At 43.0% G+C, this 20495-nt stretch overlaps 1 protein-coding gene across 5 annotated transcripts in view; it reads left to right on the top strand.

Annotated features, from left to right (window-relative positions):
• PAK1 (p21 (RAC1) activated kinase 1) overlaps positions 1–20495 on the top strand; it is a 75592-nt gene that overhangs the window by 14799 nt on the left and 40298 nt on the right. The window contains exon 2 of one of the 5 annotated variants that reach the window (XM_048294349.1): positions 12454–12532. The exons of the other annotated variants lie outside the window; for them this stretch is intronic. The gene's annotated coding sequence lies outside the window, so the exon portion shown is untranslated. The remainder of the gene's footprint in view (positions 1–12453; positions 12533–20495) is intronic. 5 annotated transcript variants of the gene reach the window in all.

Genomic DNA, 20495 nt, shown 5'->3' with positions numbered 1-20495 from the left:
GCTCTCCTCTGCAGTTTTTCATAGGAAGCAATTATCCAGGTGGCTGGCAAGTGTTTGACACTCCCTTATGTGCACAATGAGATTTTTTTTTTTAATTATAAGTGACTTATTCCTCATAGAAGTAATTTTTTTTAATGCTGCCTTCAGCAGGGTGTGCATGTGAACTTTATTTTAATTAAGGATGAGGAATCTGTTTTACATAACTATATCCCAGATTCTCATGAGAGAGTGAAAACAGCCCTGAGGGATTGATGAAAAGGCCAGTGAAATCGGTTGCTTCACCGATGGGAGGCCTGATTCCAATCTCTTAGGTTTTTTCTACCTGTGGGACTGACTCCAAGCTGGTTGACAGCCAGAGGAATTGAACCAACGCAGAGGCACTGCCTCCTCGCAGCTTTATTTTGCACCACTAATTTGTGGTTCTGGGCAGATACTGGGGTGGCTGTTGCAGCTCTGCCTGAGGTTGTTGTCCCTCTAGTGGGAGTGACCAAATGGGGTGTGAATCTGCTTCCAAGTCCTTTCAGCCATGTCCTGATGCTGGCTCAGACAACTTCTGCCACTGTGCCCATTGCCAGGGCATTGTATTGCAACACTTGGTTCACCCATCTCCTTGGAACAGGGGTGCCTGTTGTGATCAAAATGTGGTCCCCACCAGCCAGCTGAGTTGCTAATTTAATAGCAGTACTAAGGGGATTAGGTCAAGGTGGTTCTCTGAATCTTTGAGAAAGAAAACAAATGGCACTGGAAGTCACAAACAAATGCTGTTGGCTAAAATTTGTTTTACCTTGTAAAACCTGAAAGGGACACGGAGCAGATGAATAAAATATTTCTGTACCACTAAGGAGGGAAAATCCAGGCGGTGTGTGGCCTTTTGTTTGTTTTCCTGTTAAGAAAAAAGAAGTGATAAAGGTGTTAAAACACAGCTGTTGCTGGAATTGTACTGGAAGTGGGGAATACAAATAAAAGAGAACCTCTTTCACTGTGCACAAAGAGAAATATGAAAAACAAACCACAAACTCTGTAAAGAGGCTAATGGAGTTTATGACTCAAACCTGGCTTGTCGTTAGCACCTTGTTTGTGGTGACTGAAGCAAGCATCCCTTTCAGAAAGTCTCTCATACTGGGAATAACTTTACTCCTGTTATCAGAACCTCGATGCAGTTGAAGAAGCTGAACTGCTGATAGACTGCACAGCTGAGAACTTCAGCTTGATTCCTGCTGAATGTAGTGATGGCTGGCATTTTTTTCTGATGCCAAAAGCCTAGAGAGGTTTGGCATGATGCCACTGCATGAGGACAATGTTGGTTTTGTTCTATTTCTGCTTCTGCCGCAAGAGCTGTCTCTAGAAATTTGGCTTCTCTTACCAGAATCTTACATGAATCAAAGGAGGGTTCTGATGCTCAGCTCTTAATGTTTTATTGAAGTGGCAGTTCATGCATTGATCTGAAAAGTGTTTAGGAGTTAAAATTGATGGGAAGTAACTGGTAATGCTGGGGCTTTGCAGCCCCAGGTGGGCATCTGCCACCCGTCTCCTGGGGAAGGAGGAAACAGATGAGCAAGGAGGTGGGGCCCAGAAAAGCCTGTGGGAATAGAGGTCCCTCAGCTGTTCAGCAGAGCAACATAAATGAGTGCACTTTAGAGAGAAAGGAATGTGATGGTCATGTCACAACTTCGATGTGCTTTGCTTTGGGGTGAGTTCATAGGCTGGAGCACGTGGTTTGAGTGGAGGTCAACAGATTCATCCTGGTGCGAGGTGAGGGAAGTGGGGAACAAGGTCAGTGTCAGTCTGAGGGGATGTGCTGAGGGCTTTAAGCACCTCAGAGTGCAGAAGCTGTGGAGGAATGTCTGATGGTGAAAGGTTTTTCCAGAGAAAAAGTACTGAACGTTTCCTTCATCTTAACAGAACAAGAGGAAATGGCCCCAAGATATGCCAGAGAGGTTTAGATTAGATGTTAGGAACTTTTTTGTCAAATGAATATTGTAAATCATTGAAACAGACTGCCTAACGAAGTGGTGGAGTCACCATCCATGGAAGTGTTCAGAACATGTGTGGATGTGGCACTTGAGGACATGGTTTAATGGTGAACGTGGCGGTGGTGCTGGGTTGATGGTTGGACTTGATGATCTTAAAGGTCTTTTCTAACCTTAATGATTCTGTGATTTTGTGACATGAACATCCCATTCCTGGCATAGGTGGTTGGAACAAGAACACTATGAGCTGTGCCAGGAGCAGTGATCAAAATCTCTGCTTTATGCAACCTGTGCCCTATAGGGAGTAGGGAAAAGTGTTGTAATCACTTGATAGTTTAAACCAGGAGCAAATCTGTGAGGCTCACACAAGTGGAAAGGCAAAAGAGTGAGCAGTGCCAGTGTCTCTGATCAGGAAAGTTGCACAGAAGATGGATAAGGATGGCAAGCTGCTGCCAGTTCCTCCTGCTCTCTGAGCTGTTTCCATTCTGAGTGTGGTACCAGCCCCAGCAGCTTCTGCCTGGCAGCCTGTTCCAGCAGCAGATCCCCACTCTATGCCTTGTTTCAGAGTCGCTTGCAAAATTAGCAGGGGGTTGGAGAGTTGCAGGTGCAGAACCAGAACAGGACAGAAGCCTGGAAGATGTGTTTCTTCTCTGTTGTAAACTTGTGTAACCTTTCTCAATTCACTTCAGCCATGTCCTCAGTGTATAGAAGGGTGGTAGAGCTCCTGTGCACTTTCAGGTATTCTATATTACTTGGCAGAAGTCGTTCTTTCACCCACATTAGTAACATTTTATCACTGAGTAGTGTTTTATGCATGAATGGTTTTCTGTGCAGTGCCTAAAATTTAGAAAAATGTCCAGAAATTGTACGAGAGTCTTGTATAGGCAGAGTTGGTCAAGGGGGTGGGGGAAGGGAGAGTTGTATCCTTTTCTGCAGAAACTCTTGTGCATTTTTCCTTCCAAAATAATTTCAGGCTAGTTATTTATATCAAACCTTCGTTAATTCATTGTACAGTGAAACAGCAGATAGAGGGTTCTTTTGGAAGGCTGTACAGATTAGAAGATGCTTCAATACATAAACCATAAGCAAAGAAATAAGAACACCCTAAGGAATAATATGAAGTGTGATGCTTTCTGGTCCTGCTACACAGCTGCAAAGCAATGGGCGAAGTCAGATTTTGCCCACACAGCTCTCCTAAGCCTCAGTACTTTGAGTTTTACTTTGCTTGCTTTGGCTTCTGAGACAGCCAGTGTCTGGAGCTGAGGCACTCCGGTACTTTGCTTAGTGTCCCCAAAAGACCTGCAAACTTAGCCAAGCTTTTGGGCTTGAAAGAGATGAGCTGCGTAGCTTGAATTGCAACTGGGTGCCTCTAGTTCTGGGAGGCTGCAATGACTGTGACCTTTTGAAATCTTGTTCAAACTGTTTTTGTTGCACTCAGACAGGAATGTTATGTTCTTTGTTCCATCTCCTAAAAGGCAAACTTTTCTGTATAGGCCGCTTGTGGCTTTTAGACTTTGATATATATGGGTCAGGGGAGGAAGCAGGCACAGACTGTTGGATGTTTTCAAGCTGCTGAAAAAGTTCTTCTGAGTGCATGAAGTAGGTTGTAAGATCCCAGCTGAATTTTTGCAAATAACCTCTCTCTTGATTAGGAACAGGAATAAGCCCCCAAATGTGAATTGCTTCCAGTTTGTGTGCACACAAGCGAGTGGGCTGACTCTTCTCTGAGACAGACCTGTGTGGTGAAGGGTTACGTGTTTAATTCTGAACCCCTTCTCCTGGGAGGAAGCATGGAACATCTCAGCTACCATTACTGAAATGTCATTGTTTTTCAAGCATAAAACAAGCATTGTTTTTCAAGAATAAAAATATGCATTCAATAGTTTAAATTAAGGTTTGCATTGGCTCTTGGAAGGGCTCTTCTTGATGCCTATACACCTTTAGGTACATTTCTTCATAGAATCTCAAACTCGTTGAGGTTGGAAGGGAACTCCAGAGGTCATCTGGCCCAGCCTGCTGTAATCAAGCAAGGCCACCCACAGGTAGTTGCCCAGGACAGTGCCTAGACAGCGTTTGAATATCTCCAAGGATGGAGACTCCACCACTTTCTGGCCAGCCTGTGTCAGCTTGGTCACCCTCACAGTAAAAAAGTGTTTCCTGGTGTTCAGAGGGGCCCTCAGTGTTTCAGTTTGTGCCCATGGCCTCTGACCCTGGGCATCACTGACAAGAGCCTGGCTCCATCTGCTTTGCACCCTCCCCACAGGGATTTATAGACATGGATGAGATTCCCTGAGCCTGCTCTTCTCTCAGCTGAACATTCCCAGCTCTGTCAACCTTTCATTACTGAAGAGATGCTCCCCTCAGCATCTTTGTGGCCCTTTGCTGGACTCTCTGGTCTGTGTGTCTCATACAGGAAAGCCCAGAATTGTACCCAGCATTCCAGGTGTGGCCTTACCAGTGCTGAGGAGCAGGGAAGGATCATCTGCCTCAAACCTGGTGGCAATACTTGGCCTAATGCAGCCCAGGATACCATTTGCCTTCTTGGCTGCAAGGACCCACTGCTGGCTCACACTCAACTTGGTGACCACCAGGACCCCCAGGTCCTTTTCTGCCAGAGTGTTTTCCACCTACTGCCAGCATATGTAGGTGCCTGTGGCTGTTCTTCCCTGAGTGCAGCACTTTGTGTTTCTCCTTGTTGAACTTCATGAGGTACCTGTAGGCCTGCCTGTGGTTCCCTGGGTCTTCTGGAACATCAGGATTGATATTTGCTTTCCTCCAGTCTATGGGCCCTTCTGCCAGTTGCCGTGATTGATCAAACTGAGCATGGCCTTGCAGTGGCCTGTGCCGGCTCCCTCGACATTCCTGGATGCATCCCATTAGGGCCTGTGTGCTTATTTTGAATCTCTGTCTGTAGATATGAACAGAAACTTCTAGAGAAGGACTAAGGCTTGAGAATGAAGCCTGTTCCTTGGTCCTCCTTTCTTCCCTTCTTTTCCTCTCTCCGTTGCCTGCTGACCTCAGTCCTCGGCTACTGCTAGAGGCTCTTTGCTTGCAAGACAAGGTTGTTCTGGGTTTGGCTTTACATTTAAAGCCTACAGGTAATGTGGCTTTAAAGCCAGGACACCTCTTTTGCAAAGGCTCTTGTGCTGTGTGGCGCTGCTTCTGAGCTGATTTTGTCATACACATACACGATTTGGTGTGTGTCTCCTGTGCAGTGTTTGCTGTTTATTCCTGGCTGAGGAAGGGAGTCTGTCACAAGAGCTGACTGCAACTTCAGCTCAAACTGCCTTAACTCACACTATTTACTTTGGAAATTACAGTTTCGATTGCTGCTGATAACCCAGCTGATCGTTATGTTTTACATTTAGCACTGTTTTTTTAGTTCTTTCCTTAATTACTTATGTAAATAATTTTAGAAGACTTAGCATTAATTTTGGAGGAGCTGGCGTATGGGGCTGCGAGGCTAGCAGCAGGTGCTGTAAGTAATCACTCTTCTAAATTAAGTAACACTTTCTGAGGCAGTAGGTTAATTTCTGGGTAAGCAGCCTGCATACAGATTCTTGGAATCAGATGGATCGTGACCCAGCAAGTGACTCAAGGCTTTTGTGTAGGTTTAATTGCTTGAGTTATCTCACTGAAGCCTTTCATTTTTAGAGGAAACTGGGGCTGTGCTTGAATGTCTGTTGAAACTGTGTTATCATGTTGAAATTTTTGTCACCTGGCTTTGTGCTCGTCTCTGTAGCTCAGTCTTCACTGCCATTGGAGGTGGTTTTGGAGCATGGGCAGTGTCATGGCTTAACCATGTCAAGCTGCCTGGAGCCAGGGTATCTATCCTAGAATGGCTTGGGTGGGAAGGGACCTTAAAGATCATCTCATTCCAACCCCCTGCCATGGGCAGGGACACCTTCCACTAGATCAGGTTGCTCAAAGCTTCGTCCAACCTGCCCTTGAACACTCCCAGGGGACCGGGCATCCACAGCCTCTCTGGGCAACCTGTACCAGTGCCTCACCACTCTCACAGTAGAAAATTTCTTCCTCATATCAAATCTAAACCTGCCTTCTGTCAGTTGGAAGCCTTTTCCTCTTGTCTTATCACTACATGCCCTTGTAAATGGATCCCCTCCAGATTTCTTGTAGGCAATATTTGGGTACTGAAAGACCACAATGTTCATGAGTGGCTCATGCTTAGGCTGAAGTCTGTGCTGCTGTGGGTTTCTGTCATTCCTACAAGAGCAAGCAAAGTCATGCTTGAGAGCTTTGTGCCATTTCTTTTTCCGCCTTTGTGCCTGCGAGTGGATTTCTGCAAAAATATTTCCTCTAATATCTCTAGTGGAGTTCTCATGGCGTCTGTAAGCAGTAACTGTTGGCCAGATTATGCTCAAGTGCTGCCTGTCACTTCAGCATTGTCACAGCTCTGGCCAGCACTGTTCTTGCTCAGGGCTTGGAGATTGCCTGCAGAAGTGTGACCCACTCTTCATAAAACCACTCTTGAGTCTGTGAGGCTGATGGGGTCAGTGGTATTTGTGACTTGAAAACTTAAATGATTTTTCATAGGCTCTGCAGAGCTCTGAGGAAACTGGTAAAATCTTAATTTCTGTTATTATACAGAATATGACTTTGGAGCACTTTGTCTCACTTGTGGAGTAGGATGGTACAGTTTTTACAAGCTCAAGCTCTCTTTAAAATCTATCTTCCTGTGTGAAGAAAAGTAACTGTTTTCCTGTGCCAAAAAGTAACAGGAAAGGTGGAATTTCTACTTATATGGAATCCCATGGAAAGTGGAATAGAGCAGAAAAATGTCCTTCTCCAAGGATTCAAGAAAGGAGAGAACTTCAGAAAGCTGGAGAGAAAAAAATGGATTTTTGTTGCCTCTATGTGACTGTCAGCTGGGACTTGTCCTTTCTTTGACTTAGAGTTGGTGCTTCCTGTGCCTGTGGATGCTCAACCTAATCATCAAACTGGTGCTTGAAATCATATACCTGCTCAAAAGGTCTGAAGCCACTTCCTACACTCTTTAGCTTGATGTTTTTGCTATGGTCAACCGTCTTCAGATCAAAACGCTTTTAGGCTTGAAAGTCAGTGTTGGGATACAGCCCTTTCATGTTTAAAAACTTAATAATCCAAATGACAGGCTTCTGAAGGTAGAGCTCAATTCTTGTGAACAGTGTTACAGAATGACATGGCTCTTGTAATTCGTTTAGAGGTCTGTAATCTCTTTAATCCTCTTGTCACTTTCTAGATTAAAACTTTACTCACTTCTTTGCTGTGAAATCTTGGAAAAGCACTGTTCATATGTGCAGAGTCTATCTGCTCTATAATGGAAACTACATGTATAAGCAACTTGATTTTTTGATAGCTCAGTTTTACTTGAAAACCTGAATTCTCATGTAGCTCTGAAGGCAAACAGTCCTCTTTAGGTGACATCCTGGTTCTATGGGAATTGGGACTGAAATATTTTTAACAAGAAATGGTGAAGAAGAAGTCACAGACTCTCCACTCTTTATGGATCTTTTGGCAGTGGATGCCTTGTGGGTTTAACAGATGATCCAAATGCATATTGATACATTCAGATGATCTCAGTGTATTCTCTGGGATGCTGTGAGATGTCTGTAAGCTTGGAAATGGAGAGGTGAAATGTGCAAGAGCTGGATGGATAATGAGTTGGTGTTGGGAGCACAAAAACATGCTGATCTTGGACAGCCTTTTCAAAAGGGCCCAGAATTTGAACTCTCTTAAATACTGTGGGGTAGAAGGCAGAGAAATCTTTTTTCCCAGATGAGTTAGGTCTGTGTGGGCCACAAGAATTGAAAGCATCAGGTAAAGAAGTGACCAACACTTCTCATACAGGTGTCTTGAAGGTTGGCTTTCTGAATGGACTTCTAAAGAGAAAGTAGAGGAGCAAAATTCTCTGCTCTAGATTTGTAGATTTTGAGGGGAATAGGTAATTTAAGGATATTGCTTAGCACCTTTCTCACTGACTACCCTAACCTCAGTCTATCCAAGTATTTTTTCCAGGCGGCATGAAGAATTTGTAATTCTTTTTGTTATCAAAAGCAGAACTTGGAAGAATCCTGCACCATACCAAAGATATGAATGCCGTGTTAGGGAATTTAGACATACTAATAAAACCAAGATATTACCCTACCACTCTCTCCTCTGAAATTAAACGTGTCAAGCAAATTGCTGAAACAGTAGACGGAAACTTGGCAATTATATTTGTGTGGCAATTTGATTCTGTTCTCCTAAAATACCTCTGGAGAGCATCCAACTGTAGCTCTGCTCTGATCCCAAGACTACCCTGCGGATGCCCTGAACACAGATACGTAAGCAGCTAGCTCTGGTGGCCTGATCTGTGTAGTTGCTGGAAAGCTTCAAAATCTGGTTTGCTCTCAGAGGGCTTTCCATTTGGGAAAGGAACTGATACCATTCCAATTTTAACTCTGGAAGAGGAAGGGAAAATATAAAAGCTTCAGAGAAGCAAGTTTTTGTCTAGACTGTGGAGCCAGCTGGGTGTCTTGTTCTGTCTTGTCAGGCTGTTCTTGTTTGGGGCTGTGTCTTAGTGGTTGACAAGCGCCTTAGCTCTGTGGAAATAAACCCACTTCTGGTGTGGCAAATGAGCCCTGGTCTCCCATGACCATCCCCTGCCGCAGTTGTTTGCTGAATGCTTTACTGACCCATATAAATACACAATCTCTTCTCCTTGTCCTTTCACAGGCATAATTTGAAAAGCTTTCCTCTGTTTTTGCCTTAAAAATTACTTTTGAAGTGAAAGGTCCCTTTTGTCTCACTGACTGTAAAGTGTGCATGATAATTATGGGACAATTGCTGTGCTAGCTGAGATACTGCAGTGTTTCTGCAAGACAAAACCCTGCTCCAAGCAGGAGCAATTCAACTTCTCTCACTCAAACCCCAGGGGCCAGGGATGAGGAATTCCCTAGGTTTTCTGCTCAGCAGTGACAGTGGTATATGTGTGGATATACTATTTATTGCACTGTAAGTAATAGTTTAATGGCCTTGCATGCAATAAAATGCTGTTTCATGCTGGTGTGTGGTTTTTGATAGCATGTCAGAGAATTACTTACGCCTTTTAATCTGCATTGTTCAAGAAGGCAGTATTTTAAAAATGTGATTATGATATCAAGGGTTTGTGGAGTGAACGGCAGAGAGGCTTTTGCTGCTCCAAAGATTTCCTGTCTAGAGAATATATGTCATAACATAACATACAAGACAGCTATGGGATTTTTTTTTTTGCTATTTGGTTTGGTGTTTTGTTTTTTTTTTTCTTTGAGTCAGGCTTCTTTCCTTCTCCTGCATTTGGATCCTCTTAAAAATTACTAGTTTCAGGGGAAAATTCAAGCATACCAAATAACCTGTGGAAGTCTTCTGTCATTTGATAACTAATTGCTGCTTTTAGAGTGGAACCTCTCTTGTCTCTTCAGCAGTGTGTCTGCTTAACTGTGCTCTTGCTCCAAAGTAAGTCATGATTCAGTCTCTCAAATACCCACTGTCCTTGACCATCTTTTAAACTTTTTTTTATCATTTGTTTGGGTTATTTTCTGTTGGATGTTGTCAGGGAGCTGCTGTGGTACCTAAAGAGGCTGCTCATCTTACCTATTGTATCTCACTTGCTGCACTGATTATTTACACCGATACAATCTGACTTGCACCATAGGTGTTGACCCTGTCTTGTGCAAACCCCTGCTGCCTCCAGGCATCCAAATGAAGGATCTTTCTAAGAATTAGATGCTACAGACCTTATGCTGTTGTCTGTAAAGCCAGTGGCTTCAGTTTGGGCAGGACCCAGGTCCCCCATTCAGAGAAGCGATGCTGTACGAAAGCCTTTGGCCCCTTGAATATGTGAGCTGGTTGTTACTCAGCTTCCCACAGGCTCGAGGCCAGGTTGGGTTGAACAGGGCTCATAGAGATGTTTCCCTCAGGGGAAATGCTCAGCTCTGGCACATACTTACCTGGGCAATATTTGCTTAGTTAAGAGTGGGACAGGGATTTGAAAGATCATCAGCCAGTGGTAAACTGGTTTCCTGAGCATCAATGCCATTAGATTTGGGTTTGAAGTCGCTGTGTGGGCAGAAATTTGCCTCTCAGACCTCAGTGCCTCTGGGCTGTAAACCCATCCACCTTGTCCTAGGCTGAGCTGCGGATGGCAGTAGCTATTTTAGAGCAGTTCTGGAGGTAATGGGTGGGAAAAGATGAGGATTTGGGTGGGGGTGCTGGAAAGAAGTTCTAGAAAAGCATCTGAAGATGGGGTATTATTGCACAAGTTAAGTGATATCCTGGATGCCACTGCTTTGGTTTTGTGGTTTTGGTTTGGTTTTTTTTTTTCTCTTTTAAAAGTGTGGTTTGTTTGGCACTGAGTCGGTATCAGAGAGGTGTTTTTAGCCATTGTGCTTTTGAAATCAGCATGCTAAACCCCCTTGGAGCTGCAAGAATATGTGCATATGCAGACTGGTGTTGGTTGAATTCAATTGTTACAAAACACACCCTTGGAAACCTCATCTGGGATGATGTTGGCATGTCCTTCACATTTTGCCAGTTTTCAGAAGCTGTCAGGTAGTCCTGTGTGGGAGGTGTTACAGGGATAAATCCTGAAATCCTAATTTGGGCTGAACTCCCACTGTTTTCAGTGGGTGGCTTGCTGGCATTAAGGCCAAGTACCCCTCAGCTATCACAGATGACCTTTCTGTCTTTTAAAAGTCAAGGAGACTGAGACTTGATGCTGTACCTTGTATTAGAGATCAAACTGCAGGATTGCAGCTCCTAAAGTTTGTACGTGTGCTGAGATTCGTGAACAAGAAGTTGGTTAACCAAAAACATTTCCAGTAACTGTTCTTTAGATTCTTGGTAGTGCTGGTGAAATGCCAGAGATCTGGAAACAGAAATTAGCTGGTGATTTAGAGGCAGTGCATGAAGAAGATACTCATTCTGTAGAGGAAATACTGATGTTCTGAAAACCCTACTTTTCATAAATGGAGGAAATATAATCCCATGAATTTTAAAATGAAAACTTTAAATTCTTTCAAAGTATCAGCACAAATTTATTGAAATGCTGTTTGCTCAGATAACTGACTTTTTTTTTTTTTTAGGAGAATGTTTCTATGAAATGCCTGCAACTTTTTCCAGTATATTGATTTCCACCAAAATTGAATTAAATGTATTTTAGAAGTTAATTGTCTGAAAGTAGGTACCTGAAGTTCCTGACTGTCACCAAGTAATTGAGATAATTTGTTGTTCTGGCTTCTTCTTTCTGTGCAAGAAAGAGGGAAGATGTTGTGTTTGTGTTGGCAACACTTAAGAAAATCAAACAATATCCCAACAGTAAGAAAAGAAAAAGGCCCAAATCCCTTCAGAAAATGTTGCTGTGCAAACCTTGTCTGGCAGAAGGTCTTTCCAGCTGAAGAGCTTCTTTCCTTCGCCTCAGTGGAGCATCATCACTAAAGCCTGACTGAACCCAGCTTGGTGTCAGCCTAAAGTATTATGCAAGGGTGCCCCAAGAACTTGCTCAGGTGCAGCTGAGGCTCTGAAGCCCACACTGTATTGTTTTCCTTCTCCATTTCCCCTTAGGTGGTTGCTGCCTATTCATATTTCAAGCTCAGGGGGGCTCTTCTGTCCCATCTCTGGGACTTCAAGGGGGAAGAAGGGTTTTCAAATTCTTCCATGTTCCCCTTTACCTCTGAGTTTCCCATCAGGATTGCATACACAGCTCTATTTTTCTTTTCTTTTTCATTTTTCTTTCCTTGCTGAGAATGTGTTTCTTGTGCTAACTGAAGTTGCAGAAGCACCTGGAAGGGATTCTTCTCATGCTGTGTGCTCTGTAACTACCTGAATTGCCTTTTCTTTAAAGAGATGACTGACTGATGGGAGGAGGGAAGAGCAGACAAGAAGTATTTTCTCCCCCTCTTGTGCCTCCAGGATCCCAAATGAGGTCTGTGAGAACTGGGACAAGAGCTGGCATCTCCCGAGTACTGGGACTGTACTCCACAGTCCTCCACATAATGAGGGTGTTGTGATACTGATCCCAACTCTTCTGCTGATTTTCTGCTCAAGGTTGTCACAACCTCTTTAAATTTGTCTTCATTGCCAAACTAGGGCCTTGGATACTGAGGAGTAAAGACATGTGCTTCAGACAAGTAGTTTGAATGATGTGTGTATCTCTCTTCTAAAGCCTCCCTGTCAGTTTGTGTGGCTTGTAGTTGCAGAATTGCAGGTTGGCAGGAACCTCTGTGGATAGTCTAGTCCAATTCCCCACCTAATGTAGTGGCAACTGAAACAGTTTGCTCAGGGGAACATCCAGCAGGGTTTTGAGCATGCCCAAGGATGAAAATTCCCATTATTTTTCTGAGAAATCTGTGGTTTTTCTGGGTTCTGTGGTTTTGTGTCCATCTCCCCTCATCCCCATCCAGAAAAAAAGTGGAGTTTTGTTGTGGGGTATGTTCTTAACATTTAAATGGAATTTCCTGTATTTCAGTTTGTGCCCATTGACTCTTGTCCTGTTGCTGGATACCACCAAGAGGAGCCTGGTTCCATCTTCTTTACAGCTCCATCAGGTATTTATGCACATTGATAAGTTCCCCTCTGAGCTACTTCTTCTGCAGGCTGAAGAGTCCCAGCTCCTTCAGCCTCTCCTCATATACCAGATACTCTGGTCCCTTAATCATCTTTGGGGACCTTTGCTAGACTTGTACCGGTATGTCCCTGTCTCTGTTGTACAGAGGAAGGAAGCACTTGTCCCAGCACTCCAGATCTGTCTCACCAACCTTGAGCAGAGGGGAAGGATCCCCTCCCTTGACTTCCTGGCAGTTGTTTTTCCATTGCAGCCCAGATGCTGTTGACCCTGTTTGCTACAAAGGTGCTTTAGAGGCTCATGGTCAACTTGATGTCCACCAGGGATCTCAGGTCTTTCTCTGCTTTTTCTGCTTCCTTTCTGCCCGTTGGCTCCCAGTCTGTGCTCCTGAGCAGCAGGGCTTTGCATCTTCCTTTGTTGAACTGCAAAGGTTGGTGTTGGCCCATTTCTCCAGACTGTCCACATCCCTCTGAGTGGCAGCACACCCACCTGGTCTGTCAGCCACCAATCCCAATACTGTATCATCTTTGAGCTTACTGAAAGTGGACTCTGCTGTCACCTATAATCTTTCCTTTATGAAGAATCGAGAGCCTTGTGTGAAGTGTTTAATGAATCAAATCTCTCAACAGTTCTTGAAAGTACATTGCTGTTCACTTGGGAAAGTTAGACAGAGATGAGGCAGCTTCATTAGCACTAAAAGAATATTAAATACTGTGCCTTGTAGTAAAGGACTTCATTATTATTATTTAGGACTTTAATTCCTCGAATCTCTGATACTTCATGCAATACCAGCTCATGCCCTTGGCTAACACCATAGCAACCTGCTATAAACATCACTATATAATGTGGCTTGTTGGCCAAAAGCTGGACAAGGAATGCTTTCCAGGGTAGGAAATCCATGGGGTCAGTAAAAAAAGTGCAGTAGAATGAGAGAAAAATCCTATTTTTATAGTATTGAAAAGTGATTTTTCTTTTTCTCTCCAAAACTGTGCCCTAGAGGAAATAGAGGCATTAACTAAAATTCTCTCAGTGCTTTATCTATATCTCCCTCCCCCAAAAACTACATCCTAGGCACAGTCTAAACCTCTGGGCTAACAGATGGTGTTGAGAGGGGGAGGGAGGGGGAACAATTTGCATCTAAATAGCTGAAATAAAAAAGGGTCATGTCCCACAGACCAGCCCCACTCACCTGCTGTTTAAATCCCCCTGAGAAACAGGCAAACGCGCTTTTTAACATCTACGTCAGCTGTACTTGCTCTCTGAAGCTTTCTGCCCTAAAAAAGCTGCAATCTTGTGCATCTTGCTGTATGGATTCTGTTCTGTCCCCAAAATGATGGACTTTTAAGGATTTAGTTCTTTGAATGGAGTTGACAGCTGTGTCACTTCTGTTCAGCCCTGCCATCAGAGTGACTGCGGCTGTTGGTTATCGTAATTAGCGCAAGCACTAATGACACAGAAAAGGTTCAAAGCAAATATTACCTCTTCTGTCAGCTTGCTACTCACATGGCTGCCTGATTCTGTCTTCAGAGGTGCTCTTGCCTTATGGTCCTGTGGACTCATGCCGCAGTATTCCGCTCTGGGTTGGTGTGTGTAGGTGGGATGGGCTTTGGCTCTAGTGACCGCCAGGCTGCAGCCCAGCGGTGATCCTGATCCTGCAGGACTCCGGCATGGTGTTGGATGGCTGTGTTTAATCATGCAGGCATGCAGAGCCAAGTTGCTCTGGCTTCCTGACTGTCCTGGAAAAATTTGTCAAATCTAAGACCTCACTGCTTTGTAATGATTTTTGTTTTGGAGTGTAAAGGTCACTTGCCCACCACTGTTACACATTCATGGAGGCTGCTCTGGGTCTATCCCCCTGTCCTGGCAGCAAGAAGTGCACTTTTGTTTCTTCAGGCAGACTTTCTCAAAGGTTAAGGCTGTGGAAAGCCTGTAATAAGGAATATCTTCCCAGTTCTTCGTAATCATGTACACATTCATCACCCCAAAACCATCCTACCTTATTTCCCAATGATATTCGGAGAGGCAAGAGAGCTCCACAGATGAAGTTTAGTCTTAGTACAAAACAGCAAGATGAGCAAAATCTGGTTCTACCCACCAGTTCCTTGGACTTCTATGCTCAAATGCTAAAAATAAATAATGTGACAATAGTCCAGGTGGTTCAGGAGCTTCTCTACTTCCCAAGAAGCCAGAGGCATTGGAAGGTTGAGTTTAGCAGACTGGAAGGCTCAGCAGGATAGGGAGTGGTGAAGATGATGTCTGGGGACCCACCACTGTCTTCTGTGTATTGACCTGGTAGAATAAAATGTCTGTAAAGGAGGGTTTCTATTTCTGGAACTGCAAGACCTTGAATCTCTTCTTTCTTCAGCACAAGCCTGGAGGGAATTGGTGAGGCTAACCTTTGCTAAGGTACTGGGCCCTTCCTCCCACAAGTGTCTTGGAAGAGAAAATGGCCTCAAGAAATGTCTTCATTTTCTTTTCTCGTTTAATTCCCTAGTATATTTCAGTATTGGGAGTGGTAGTGGTTGATGTGCATGAGGGCAACACGGATCTGGGCAACAACCTTGTTTATATGTCTCTGGGGAATAGGTTTATTTATTTTATAATTTAATATAATTCCAGTTAATAGAAACAAGATCCAGTGTATGAATACTTACAGAAGTAAGTGGGCAATGTGCAATACCAAATTATATTAATTTAGAGCTGTCTGTTGTGCTTTCTAACTTTCTACAACTGCTTTTCTTTTTAGTACTTTGTCACTTGAGGATATATGTTTAGGTCCACATCCTTCTTACACTGAGGTCCCCAGAGCTGGATGCAGCACTCCAGGTCGGGTCTCACCAGAGTAGAGCAGAGGTGGAGAATCCCTTTACTCTGCCTGAGATGTAGGCTGCTTTTATTTTAGCAGGTTTCTTTTTGTTTCTGTTATTAAGTGGCTTACCAAGTGGCTGACTGACACTGGAACATTTATTTCTGTATCTTCCCAAGCTCTCTAACTGGAAGAGGAACTTGCTGTACAGAAAGGACCATTCTGGTAGTCTACAGCGTTATTTCAATCACTTTCTTTGTGTGGAACTAAAATACTAAATAAAAAGATGTGCTAGATTGGAACCATGCCTAAAGCAATTCTGGGCATAATGGGGTTATTTGACTGATTTTTAATTAAAATAGAATTTTAACTAGATTGTTTTGAGCATACATACAGCTCTGGTTTGTTATTGTTGGTCTAATTGCCTCCTAAATTAAAGATACCAATATTCTAATCCACCCTCTCCCTTAGGATACTGGCATTAAAAGAGGGTGTGGAATGCTATGTAAATGATTTACAGGCATGCAAGATAGAAAATGGTCTTTAAAGGCATCAGCCAAAACTTAGGTCTTCCCTTTACCTGTGATGTCTTGACAGAGAGAATGATGAATTGTTATTTTTTGGTATGTATTTATTTCTCTGTCCTGACAGGTCTTTTAAATGGCTAGAAATGTGTCTGAGAAAAATGCCAATAATCTCAGCCTTTGAGGAAGAAGCAGTTAACGAATCTCCAGGGAAATACCCTGTAGAGTACTGATGCTCTGTGGGGAAGAAAAGGGTTAGGAGCCAGTGGAGTAGGGGTTGGAGACAATACATCATCTCAGATCTAAAATGGAAGCTGTCTGCTGGCAACATAAGATACTAAAATGACAGAATTATGGGCTTATTTTCTTAGGACTACTTTTTGAGAGCCGATTAAAAAAAGTCATTATTTGGGATTTGGCTACTTCCATTTAAGATATCTTGGTTAAATTTTGTCAGAAATAAAGCATTAATTTTTTGCAGGTTTTTAATTAACTTTATGAATTGAAACCGTTTGGGGAAGTTTCACCTGTGGGGAATGTAAATCCAAACCATGTTGGAAGTTTAAAGAATATATACTAGGCTCAAATCCAATTTCTATTTTTAAAGCTATAAGGGACCTTACAAAGTAGCAGGCCACAAGTTTAGATGTCTGTTTTATAACATTTTAATAGAACAAGAGAGACTGACAAAACTTTGAAGCTTTTGTCAAAGTAGAATATTTAAGCTCCTCAGATCAAGCTTAGATGTACATTGACAAATGTTCACAGGAAAACAAGAGTTATTTCCAGCCAGAAGAGACTTTTCTTAAAAATAAAAGCAGCCAAACGTGCGTATGTTGGGAGGCTGTGAATCAGCACCTGCAAATATCAGCAGTACAAGAATAACCAGGAAAAGAACAAAAAGTTGGATGGGCCCCTAAGCAACCTGATCTACTGGGAGGAATTGCTGCACACAGCAGGGGGGCTGGAATTAGTTGATTTTATTAAGGTCCCTTCCCACCCAAGCCTTTTCTATGATTCTATGAAAACTTGGGCCAAAAGAAACATCTGGAAAGAGCGGAAGATGCAACCTCATACTTGCAAAGGAGACAGTTCACTTAAAGCCATCATCAGGTCATGCTCTGTTGTGCATTGATTTGAAGGATCTCCTTTCCCACAGCAAGTGTATTTTATTTCACTGGATTCCTCTGCAAGGAGTGTAAGAACAAAAGGTGGAGTTAGTGCAGGTTGTGCCACAATGTGTGTATGAATGTTATTGTTAGTAAAGAGGAAGGCAGCACTTACATGAGACAAGTGTAAATGGCATGAAGTGAAGAGGAAAAAATTGATTTGGGAAGCGCACCCCCATGCATTGCTCCTGGGTGTGCTCAGGGACCAAACCGGGGAGTTCTTGAGAGCTGTGACATAGCCATTTCCAAAATGGACTGCCCTGTTTGTATCTTGAGTTTTTTAGCAAACAGAGCTGTTACTGTAAAGGTGAGGGGTGAAATTATGGTGTGCTAGTTACAGAATTTAAAGTATCATTTTATACTCCCTTGCCTTGGATGGGAGAGAGGGAGTGTGGTCAGGTAACCTGAGGTGGGTGCTGGGTTTGTGTGCCTGAACACTAAGGAAGCTCTAGTGTTGTGGGTAGGTACCATATCTCAGTGACAGTGTGCTGTGAACATCCTTGAATCTTCATTGTTGAAATTAGGGAAGGGTGGTCAGAAAACTCCACCTGGACTTCCTGCATGCTGTGCTCTCCTAGGGAGGCTAATTCTTGTGCTGGTGACCTTAGGAGGAAGTAGCTGTAGGACTTGAGCAAGGTGCCTTAGAGTAGTGGGAGGGAATACTGTAATGAACAAAATGCCTTAACTCATACAATTTCCTAGAGCATCTGTCTTTGGTCGTTGTCTTCATTTTGGAAATCTGGTGAGTTTTGGCTACCACTTAGCAAAGGTACAACATTGTCTATAGAGCTTCTTGTCTGCTCAATAATGACCATAAAATGATTTTTAGCATTTTAAGTACACAGAGGACATACAACTACCTGACAAAGCAGTCTTGAGATGAATAAAACATGCGTACTGGCAAACCATCCATCAGTGAAATCCCAATTCTGCTGAATTTGCAGTTCATATTGTTGCTAATTGTATGATGAAGATGCTTGTCCACTGGGAATTGGATGGAAATAAGCAAGTCACTTGCTTCAGATGCTGACAGGGCTGTGAATGGGAGCTCAGTCAGTCTCCTCTGAGTTGGGTTTTATGGCTGCAGTGTTGCTGCTTCTTGAGAAAGAACGAGTTTTAAATAGGTAGCAGTGAAGATCCATGCATCCTACTTAAAGTTGCTTAGGTCATTGTAGCAAGAACAGAGGGTAAGAAGATCCATGCCCCAGAAAAGCCTTGCTCAAAGATGCTGAGGAAAACCTTGCCTGCTATATCTAGTCTTGTAATTAACTCCTACTCCTAATTACATAGTGCCTTAAAATGGGCCTGCCACTGTAATAAGTGATGTTGTTATATTTCCTTTTGTTCAGTGGAGTAAAAATAGTTCACTTGGCTCATGGGCTTTATTTAACTGAGCACTAATGCAGACTTAGTTGTAATATATTGCAGAAACAGCAGTTCCTTTGTGCCAGTCCTATAGAGCTCTCTTTTCTCTACTGACATACAGTAAGTATGATTGGAATCTGAGTAAATGATGTGATAAAAGGCTTGATGGTGCTTCCTAAAAACAAACTGCTGCTCATTAAATTAAACGATGATGATTCTTAATGGACTAGTTAATGCTCTGCAGTGCATTTGGTACAAGTAAGGAAGCTAGGGATGTGAGACCCTCCCACTATGGTTCTTCCTGTATGTTCTGGAATCATAAAGCAGGTAGAATAGGGAGTTTTGCTAGATAACATATAATTATAAACACAGAGCAGATGTTCTTGCAGCGAAGAAGATTCTACTGTGAAAGTTTAATTAGGGGAGAAACCCTAAGCCACCTTAGGCTTTTTCATTTCGTCTTGTAAGTGAACTGCTCTTAGAGCATTTAATGTATCACACTTGAAGGAGTAATCATTGCAAACCTGAAGCAGATTTATGTGCAGTGCTCAAATTGCTTGTCTTTACTGATACTAAATTAGCTCTTGCAGTGCTGGGTATTTGATGGTGCTTTCCTTGTCTCTAAATTCAGTTTGTCTACAAAAACCTCATACTTGCTGCAGAGCTTATCCTGTCTTTGGAGAACTATTCATTCTCCTTCTTTCCCTAGCTTTGAAAAACCAAAACTTTTAACAGAGCAACATGAAACGGAACCAATCTTTGTGATTTTATTTAATTGAAAACTACTGCCAGTATGAAAATCCTGGCTAGCAATTAAGGGAATGTGACAGCTTCGCCAGTCATTACATAAATGCTGTGGAGCACTGGGCTTCCTACTGTCATTAGCTGCAGTGAACACAATGGAGCTATACACAGGAGCAAGCACTACTCTGATGATAAATGTTTGCATTTCCAATTAGCACTGAACTGTTGTGGCATTTTCCCCTCGGTCTAATTGAGGGTCTTGGATGGTTTCATTCACTAATGATAATTGGGTTGTCTTCTTGCTCTTTACTTTCCCAGTGACAAAGGAGTTGAATGAGTTTTGCTCTTAAGAACGTTGGTTTCCTCCTTGCAGTTCTCTGTCTTGGTGTTTCTTCACCTCAGAAAAAACTCAGCTTTTACAGATTCATGTAAACGTTCATCTATTGACATACTGTGGCTTTTTGCTAACCACTGTATTGCAGTGTCCTCTGTGCCTATGGTATGTTGTTGACTTGATCTGACAATGTTCTCATTTTCTTATATATATTTTTACCCCCAACCCCGTTGCTAAAATGACAGATCTCTCCATTTAAAAAGGGGCAGGTTTTGCAAATGTGTACGTGTCTTTAAAGTGTGAATACGTTGTACGGAATTATTCCACATTAGGGGATAGCAGGGCTTAATCCTGAGCCCTGTGCTCTGTGTCTATCTTCTGGATTGGAAACTTTTGAATGGAAGAATGATTAATGATTCGGCTGCTCTCAGTTGCTGTTGCTGCTAATGTGGAGTTAGGACTCTGAGCCAAGTAACTTAGGCACAGAGTAGTGGGGGTGGGTTTAACTGTGTGCATTAATATATTCTCTTTATGCTGCATCTAGTCATTTCCTCTGGAACACAGATTTCCTCCAGGAAACCTGCTTATATGGGCTTTGGGGTATGCTTTAACATAAGAGGCCTTTATTTTTCCCACCCTCCTTAGCAAGCTCCGACTCTGGTGACTACTTTGACTTGTGTGGTTGAAGCCCTGCCCTCCTGCAAGCAAAAGCAGAACCAGAGCCAAGGCTGCTCTGTGCTGTGCTGGAAAAGGGAGCCTGTCCTGACATCTGCAACAGCGAACTTGCTTGTTCAGGCATGTAGCTGGGGGAGGGGAGGCAGCACTTCTGGAGATGAGGAAACAAGGAGGATGATTTGTGGGCTGAGAGCTTTTAAAAATTATTCTCTTGGTTCTTTCTGTCTCAGCTTGGATTTTTATTTTTTTTTCTCCTTGAAAATAGATGCAATTTATTTTTCTAGGGCTGTTTAAAAGCACTGTTAGAAGTGGGTAAATGCTCGTTCAAA

Source organism: Corvus hawaiiensis, chromosome 2 (assembly GCF_020740725.1).
Source record: "Corvus hawaiiensis isolate bCorHaw1 chromosome 2, bCorHaw1.pri.cur, whole genome shotgun sequence".
NCBI classification, from domain to species: Eukaryota; Metazoa; Chordata; class Aves; order Passeriformes; family Corvidae; genus Corvus; species Corvus hawaiiensis.
Note: the sequence above shows the minus strand (reverse complement) of the source record. Positions and strands in the feature narration are given on the sequence as shown.